The following is a 9,526-nucleotide window of genomic DNA, read 5'->3' as shown; positions in this document are numbered from 1 at the left end:
CCAGTGCTGGGCACAGCATGTGGTACAGCATAGGCATATGCTGAATGGGAGCATGAACATTGATGAGTAAAGGAGCTAAGAAAACACTAAGAATTCATTCTGCCTCACCTATAACATCTGAGCAGACCTAAGCTCAATGGATAATTACTTTTAAAAATTTGTCTCATCTTCTCATTCTATTGGTTATCAGGGAACTCAATCGATATTCCTTTTGACTTGGGAGGCTGCAGACATAACAGAGCAGAAGTCTTTCTACAGCAATCCTTTCCTTTTGAATTCTATGAGCTGACAATACAGCATAAATTGAAGTATGAGTAGAATAAAGTAGCTGAAATGGAAAGTTAGGAGTCCAGATCCTTTCCAGAGGGTGGCGTTTCTAGACCAGGCACGGGGAGAGGGTATCATTTGAAGAGAACTTCAGAATGCTAGGGCTTGGATCTATACTAAAGATATAGTTTGAACATGGTTCAAGACAGAACAGAATCCCAAACCATTCTGGAAGCAGCTGTATCCACTGCATTCTAGCCACAGTATTCAAAAGATACTATCTCTAAGTCCCTGCTAATCAGTGATTCCCTCCCTTTTTTGTATCAACCTGTTATTCTCTATTGGCTCCCTCCCTACCTCCCCGCAAATGCCCAAGTGTCCTGCATCATTTCATTTGATTCTCAAACCAACTGCATGCAGTATGCAATATCATTATCCTCATTTGAGAAATGAAAAAACTGAGGGCCAGAGAATGAATTACCCAGGGCTACACAGCTAGCAAGTGACCAGATCCAGAATTCTAATCCAGATCTGTCTGACACCAAAGTCCTTGTTTTAAACCACTCTGCTAATTTTGTCTTCTTATCTAACTCAAGCAAGTTGCAATTGCAGGTTTTTTCCTATTATCCTGTCTTCCCAGGTAATGGAGGACAACTGTCTACACTATCCATGTAATACTCTACCTTGTACCAGGAGATCCATGATCATGTCTCTCCTTAATCATTTCTTCTTAAAATTAAACACAGATGGTTTAGCCTATAGACTCTATTTAGCAGATCTCTAATTAAATCAGCCAAACCTGGAAATATTTATTAAGTGCCTACTAGGTACCTGTTCTGTGTTTCAGAACTCAATACAAGTTCTTGGCTTGAAGTGGGAGTGGTGTATCAATATGGAATGCAACATGGTGGGAAGTAGGTACGAGTGAGAAAATGTACATTATTTATTTCACATGTTCAGCAAAATTAAATGACAGAGGCTGTCATCATTTGCCTTTGGGATGTACAAGTTTCAGGGAAATACTACCTGCATAACATATTTGGAGTTAAGGAAATAAAAGAATCCCCATGTATATATCTTCCTTGTGTAGAGTCAACAGATGTGATCCAGAAGTGCTATATTCAGAGCAGCTGCTGGAAGACTGGACACAGCTGGACAAAAGTCATTAACTTCAAGAGCAAAGTATTTCTAAGCACCCCAACAGCTGTGCCAATGATATTTGGAGGCAACCAGATGTTTTGGTCTGTGTGGTGGCTACCATCAAATACCTTTACCTAACTGTTAAATAATCCCAAACTCCAGAGATCTATTCATTTTTCTTTTAGTTCAACTGCTTGGGTCCCCACATCCTTTCATTCATGCTAACTATTAGTCTCACTTTTCCATTCTGTTCAACTACAGCTCTCCTCAACATGAAGTTCTCAACCGATTCATTTAGTGTCTCATCTGCACGTGGTGCTGTTAGGAACACAGTGATACGTCATTTAAGGCAGCAGTACTAGGCTCTGTCTCTCAGAAGCTTACAAACTGCTAATATTTGGGAGACAAGAATGACTCACATGAGAAGATTATTAGAATTTACTGCCTTAAAGTATGACGTGCCAAATGAGAATGCAGACAGGTGTATAGGATTTCAGAAGAGGGAACAGAAAGATCGATGTTTGAGGGTAAACACAGTCAGGGCAGTTTCAAAATGGAGTTGTCACCTAAACTCCTGAAGGAGCAGTGTGTTGTGATTTAGGAAGGAAGGGGACTTTATAAGCAAGGAGGGATGAGAATGATTCATGGGAGAGACAAGAAATGGATGAGTCTGGAAAACTAGTCTGGGGTCAGATCAGGAAGGTCTTGTATTCCTGGTAAACGATCTGGCTGTCATCCTATAGGAACCTGGAAAGCCTGGGCTATCAGGATGATGGTCTACAGGATATTGCAAACATTGATTTACCATTTTTAATTTTGTGGAAACCAGTCCCCACGACCTCTCCATGTAATATTTAATTATTTTTCTGCTATCACTTTTAATCCTGTTTTTGAGGATCTTTCCCCCTCTGGTTGATTAAAATAATATATTTATGGTATGAACCCCCAGGTTCAATGCCTTTATCCCTTAGAAGTCACAACCTGAAAAGTTGATAACGTCTATCACACTGCGTTCAGTTAAATTAACTGCACAAATAGATTGATTCTCTAACACAAAAAATTAGCTGGAGAGAGAAATAAAAGGATAGGGAAGGAAGCTATGAGAAGCAGAAGCCAGAAGACAAATTTATCTCACTCAGGAAGCCATACTGGTTATCATAACAATAACAAATATTTATAGAGGGCTTTCATCCTGAAGAATCCCAGAGCCCCAGAACAATGAACACTTGCAGTAAATAGAGTAAAGGAGCTACTCAGCCATCCAAGAGAGGAAGCCATCTCTCCCAGGCCCAGTGCACTAAGTCATTCCAGGGACAGCATTTGATTTTAGCCAAGGGATTTTTTTTTTCCTGCGGTACGCGGGCCTCTCACTGCTGTGGCCTCTCCCGTGGCGGAGCACAGGCTCCGGATGCGCAGGCTCAGCGGCCATGGCTCATGGGCCCAGCCACTCCGCGGCATGTGGGATCCTCCCGGACCGGGGCACGAACCCGTGTCCCCTGCATCGGCAGGCGGACTCTCAACCACTGCGCCACCAGGGAAGCCCTTAACCAACGGATTTTAAAGGAAGGTGGATGGAACTTTCAAGTCACAAAACCTGGACAGCATGCATAAAGAACATCCCAGCATCTTTTCACAGGCGAGAGCCTGTGAGCAACAGGCATGCCCACAGTCATCTTAAGTTTCATGCATTAAGAGCACAGCAGCTTCAGGGGCCAGTGAAACTTCACTGATTTGAGATAAAAGAAGTCACAAATACCAAGAGATATTGTTTTATATCTTGAAACCATAGATTTGCCTTACTAACACACAATTATAAATAAATTAATATAATACATATTTGGTGGGAGGATATTAGAGAAGGGCTTACTATCTCTTTAGAAATTAAAACCACACCATTAATAATGAAGTGTATGTTGTTCTAGTCACATTTCTGGATCTAAAATAAGTGGCATATGATCTTAGACAAAGTCATTTGGCATCTCTGGATCTCAATTTCACCAAACTACTTGTGTGTGTGTGTGTGTGTGTGTGTGTGTGTGTGTGTGTGTGTGTGTGTCTGTCTGTCTGTCTGTCTGTCTGTAAGAAAAAGGGAGGGGGGAAGGAAGGAGGGAGGGGGAGAGAGAGAGAGAAAGAGAGGGAGGGAGGGAGGGAGGGAGGGAGGGAGGGAGGGAGAGAGGGAGAGAGGGAGAGAGGGAGAGAGGGAGAGAGGGAGAGAGGGAGAGAGGGAGAGAGGGAGAGAGGGAGAGAGGGAGAGAGGGAGAGAGGGAGAGAGAGAGGGGGGGAGAGAGAGAGAGAGAGAGAGAGAGAGAGAGAGAGAGAGAGAGAGAGAGAGAGAGAGAATATGTATTACATAATTCTAATAACTTTTCTCTGCCTGCATGGAGTGGTCAAAGGTCATTTGGCTCAAGGACCCCTTTGGAGACCTGAGAAATACAGTCTACTAGAAAGCATAGAGCTCCCCACTTAGAAGTTTAAGAAAAAAATTAAAAAGAGAAGCAGATTACAAGACTGTAGAACTTGAACAAATGGGTAAAATCTATAGATATACTGATGTTTGAACATGGGAATAAACTAGACTGTAAAGGTCACTTAGGTCCAGTGGTTTTCCAATGATTCCTTGGAGTATCAGGCTTCCTTGAGAGCATCTCAGGGTCCACCAATGGGGCCAAAATGGCTGGCCTCCCAATCCAATGCTGAAATGTCCTCCACAACAGCGGTCCCCAACCTTTAGGGCACCAGGGACCAGTTTCGTGGAAGACAATTTTTCCACGGATGGGGTGGGGGGAGTGCTTCAGGCAGTAACGCGAGCGATGGGGAGCGACGGGGAGCAGCAGATGAAGCTTCGCTCGCTCACCCACCGCTCACCTCCTGCTGTGTGGCCCGGTTCCTAACAGGCCGTGGACCAGTAGTGGTCCACAGCCCAGGGGTTGGGGACCTCTGCTCTGCAACGTCCTTTCTGCTTTTGAAAAACATTCAGCCTATGTTGGAATAACTTCAGTTACTGGGAATTCCTTCCCTCTTAAGGTGGCCTACTGTACCTTTGGAGAGCTCAGACTACTAGACAGCTTTCCTTCACGTTGAGCTGAAATTTATTTCCTGTAGCTTCAACATACTGATCTCAGCTCTAGTCCTTGTGGCAATATGGCCCACGGTTACTCTCTTTCCCCCACGACGGCATGACCCTTCAAATATTTAAAGACCACTAATCTGCCCCAGAAGTCCCCTCTACTCCAGTCTCAACAGCCCCAGTTCGTTCACCTTTGCCCTCACTTCTCAAGCCACTCTCTTCTGAACACAAGTCAATTGCCTTACGTATGTGTTAAACCTCATGGCCCAGAACTATCCTTAAATTTTGAGGTATGATCTAACTAGTACAGAAGAATACAGGGCAATCAAGTCTCTTGGTTTAGAGACTCTGCCATGTTTACTTCTATTTATGCGTGTCATATTACGGTAGCTCAAAACAAGGAGAAACCTCCTCAAACCCAGAGTGGCTGAAGATAATTATATTCAATACTAGCACAGGGGGGCATGAACTGTAGCTGGACGTGACACGGGCCTATTGGAGGGGCATAAACATAAAGTGGGATTATTATTTGGTAGGTATATTGTAGTGGGATTTTGGTGGGGTAAGCAATGTTTCCCCATTCCCTTTGAGCCCTTGAGTCTATGATTCCATGAATCAACTGACATCCTACAGTCTCTCATACATGTCTACATCTGGGATGATTGGAACCTCTTCAGAGGTTTCCCACAGTAGAGCCAATAAAGCAAGGAATCTAGTGGGCACTTACTTAGGAGTGTTAACACCCCAGCTGAGCTCGTGGTTTCATACAGGAAGATCTTTCCCAAGTACGGAAGCAGGTGATAAAAATAAAAAATAGCTGGGGCCTATTTTCAGCCTCCAAACATAGGCATAACTTTCCTCATACCCCATAACTAGTAAGTAGAAGAGCAAGGCTCAGATACTGGGTGTCCAGACCCCAAACTACAAGACTTCATCTTCACAGCTGTGAACTTATCCCAACTCCAAACTCATGTACTTCCACGTTCACTTTCGAGACACCTGCAAGTCTGTTACCTGTAAAGGGGGCCTGCAACAACCTAAGTGTCCATCAACGGATGAATGGATAAAGAAGATGTGGTATGTGTATATATATATATATATATATATATATATATATATATATATATATATATATATATATATATAGAATAGTACTCAGCTGTAAAAACGAATGAAATATTGCCATTTGCAGCAACATGGATGGACTTAGAGATTATCATACTAAGTGAAGTAAATCAGAGGAAGAAAAATAGCATATGATATCACTTATACGTGGAATCGAAAAAAATGATACAAATAAACTTATTTACCAAACAGAAATAGACTCAGAGACATAGAAAACAAACTTATGGTTACCAAAAGGGAAAGGAAAGAGGGGAGGGATAAATTAGGAGTTTGGGATTAGCAGATACAAACTACTATATATAAAATAGATAACCAACAAGGACCTACTGTATAGCACAGGGAACTATATTCAATATCTTGTAATAACCTATAATGGAAAAGAATATGAAAAAAGGGGGCCTTCAAGGGCTCTTCACCTACATCAGACATTCTGTATGGGTTTCAATGACATAATAACCCACATTTTATTCAGATCAATTTGTTCTGAGCCTTTAAGTTGTGCTTTGACTTGACAATTCGGATAGCGAGCTCTCTTCAGTCAGGCACATTTTCCTCCCCCATCATGGCAGGCCCCTGACAATCCTAATCAAGACTGCAGAATCCAGAGCAAATTAAAGGACAGTTTGTCTATCCCCTTGAAGAGACTCTTCTCTCTCCTTCCACAATCAATTCAAGGAAGTTTTATTGAGCACTTGTTATGAGATGATAATATCTGAAAATCACTAAGAACTACCCATTGTATAACGAAAGGGAAAAAACCCCATAAGTTTCTTAGTGTTATACATGTTGTATAGGATATTTTTTCTTTTTAACATCTTTTTTGGAGTATAATTGCTTTACAATGGTGTGTTAGTTTCTGGTGTATAACAAAGTGAATCAGCTATACATATACATATATCCCCATATCCCCTCCCTCTGCATCTCCCTCCCACCCTCCCTATCCCACCCCTCTAGGTGGTCACAAAGCACCAAGCTGATCTCCCTGTGCTATGCGGCTGCTTCCCACTAGCTATCTCTTTTACATTTGGTAGTGTATATTGTCCATGCCACTCTCTCACTCTGTCCCAGCTTACCCTTCCCCCTCCCCGTGTCCTCAAGTCCATTCTCTACGTCTGTGTCTTTATTCCTGTCCTGCCCCTAGGTTCTTCACAACCATTTTTTTTTCTTAGATTCCATATATATGTTAGCATACAGTATTTGTTTTCCTCTTTCTGACTTATTTCACTCTGTATGACAGACTCTAGGTCCATGCACCTCACTACAAATAACTCAATTTCATTTCTTTTTATGGCTGAGTAATATTCCATTGTATATATGTGCCACATCTTCTTTATGCATTCATCTGTCAGTGGACGCTTAGGTTGCTTCCATGTCCTGGCTATTGTGACTTCAAGCCTAACTTTGAGCCTTATCTGCAGCCATCCAGCCGCCTCTGCCTTCCTCCTCCCCAGCATGCACACATAGCCCACATGACGTACGCACACCTGACTACTTGCCATTCCCTAAACATACCATGTAGTGTGTGTGTGTGTATGTGTGTGTGTATGTGAGCGCTATTCACTCTGTGTGGGAAACCTCTTCTACCTGGGGGTTCAAAGTCAACTTCCAAATTTAACCCTAACTTCTTTCTGGAGCCCTTCCTACCTCCTCATTTCTGAAATCACTTAATCACTCGACTGCACTCACGAGGCAACACTGTTACAGCATTAAGAAACATTTATTAAAGATACTTGCTTCTGTAGAGAACAGACTTGTGGGTGCCAAAAGGGAGGGGGGTGAGGGAGCGATGGATAATTTGGGGTTAGCAGATGCCAACTATTATATATAGAATGGATAAACAACAAGGTCCTACTGTATAACACAGAGAACTATATTCAATATCCTATGATAAACTATAATGGAAAAGAATATATAAAAAAAGAATGCATATATATGTATAACGGAATCACTTTGCTGTACAGCAGTAATTAACACAATATTGGAAATCAACTATACTGCAATTAAAAAAAAACCCAGAAAACCAACCAACCAAATAAATAAATAAACAGCTACTTGTGGCTAGTCACCACTGTACTGGACAGTGCAGGTATAGGAAATACAGAATGGCAAGAATACAAAAGTAATCTTGAAAAAGTAAGACACAGGTTACCACTCTTCCAACTTATTATGAAATTCTAGGAATTAAGGCATGGGGTACTGGTCAAGGAGAGGCTAATAAACCAATGGAATATTACAGAGAATATAGAATCTATCTATCTATCATCTATCTATCTATCTATCCACATACTGGTTCATCACACAGGGCATGGGAGGTTGGGGTTAGCAGATGCCAACTATTATATATAGAATGGATAAACAACAAGGTCCTACTGTATAACACAAAGAACTATATTCAATATCCTGTGATAAACCATCATGGAAAAAAGCATGAAAAAGAATGTATGTATATGTACAACTGAATCACTTTGCTGTACATCTGAAACTAACACAACATTGTAAATCAATGATATTTCAATAAAATATTTTTTTAAAAAAGATACTTGCTTATGGTCATATGTATTTCCACCAGACTCAAAAGCAGAGGCTTTGTCTTGCCTATCCTTATATTCCCACAACTAGTGTCGTGTATGTAACAGAGTAATGTTTGGAAAACGTTGAGGAATGGAAAGAAGGAAGGAAGGAAGGAAGGAAGGAAGGAAGGAAGGAAGGAATCCCTCCCTTTACTAGACCTCGAGCTCCTCAGGGTAGGTACTACATCTTACTCATTTCTGTACCCGCAATGGCTTATACAAAGGAAACCTCTGCGGAATTGAAAGCAGGTAAAAAAATGATTCCTAAATACAAAATCATTAAATAAATAGCTGCCTCCCAAGTGCTTACAGTCTAAAAGTTGAAAAGAATAGTTTAACTGGGAAGCAATTCAGTAACAAGACAGACAACCCCAAGTGCTCTAGAAGTTCAGAGAAGGGAGAAGTAAAGGAGGGCTGGAGCTGTGTAGGACAGCACTTCTCAAACTGTAATGCACAGTGGGGAGTTTGTTAAAATGCAGAAGCTGATTGTTGGACTGCACCCTGCAGGCCTACAAGGCCTGTACTTGCCCAGCTTCAAGACCGAAAAAAGAGCCTGGAGTCAGCGACAGAGACGTCAATGGTTTAATGGATGGGGGAGCTTACGTGTCTGAAGCAAGGTCCTGGAGCGACACCCCACTGTGTGCGGCCAACAGTGGGCAGGACATGGTGGCAGTCTTCACTACTCGGGGGCAGGGGGAAGGTTACTAGCTATAGGGGCAATTGACGTTAGGTTGGCTCATTGGTTACCAGGGAAACTAGCAGAGGGGCACTACCCCCTTTGATAAGGTATCATGGTGGAGATGCTCTGATCTAAAGATTAGAACAATCGTTAGCTGGAGCCAGGGGAAAGCACGTAGGCATTTACTGATTAGGCTCTATGATTAAGAGGGAAGGTCAGTCATGTGAGTAGGGCATAGGTAAAGCAGGGGATGTACAGAGAGCAAGGGAAGAGCCATCTTGGATGGCCTGATCATAAACTGGTTCAGTAGGTCTGGGAGGTGCCTGGAAATCTGCATTTCTAATGGGCTTCTAAGCGATGCTGATCCTGCTAGTGTGGGGACCATGCTTTGAATATCAGTGAGGATGTAGAAAGCGTTCTTGGAGGAAGCACTTCTTAAGCTAGGTGCATTTCCTGGCTGTTCTAGTCAGGTTAAATAAAAGGGGACGGGCAAAAGGCAGGAAGAACAATATAAGTCAAGTAACAGAGGCACGAAGATAACGTTTTATTCACAGGAGAGCAAATGGAACCATGTAAATAGAGCAGAGAAGTCTCATAAGGGCATGAATGGGAAGGGTAGAGAGAAGAGGTCGGGTCACATTATTAGCTGCATCAAAGCCTCTTCTGAGGATTCTGGAC

This window comes from Delphinus delphis, chromosome X (genome assembly GCF_949987515.2).
Source record: "Delphinus delphis chromosome X, mDelDel1.2, whole genome shotgun sequence".
Taxonomy (NCBI): domain Eukaryota; kingdom Metazoa; phylum Chordata; class Mammalia; order Artiodactyla; family Delphinidae; genus Delphinus; species Delphinus delphis.
The sequence above is the reverse complement of the archived record's forward strand: the minus strand, read 5'-3'. Positions refer to the sequence as shown.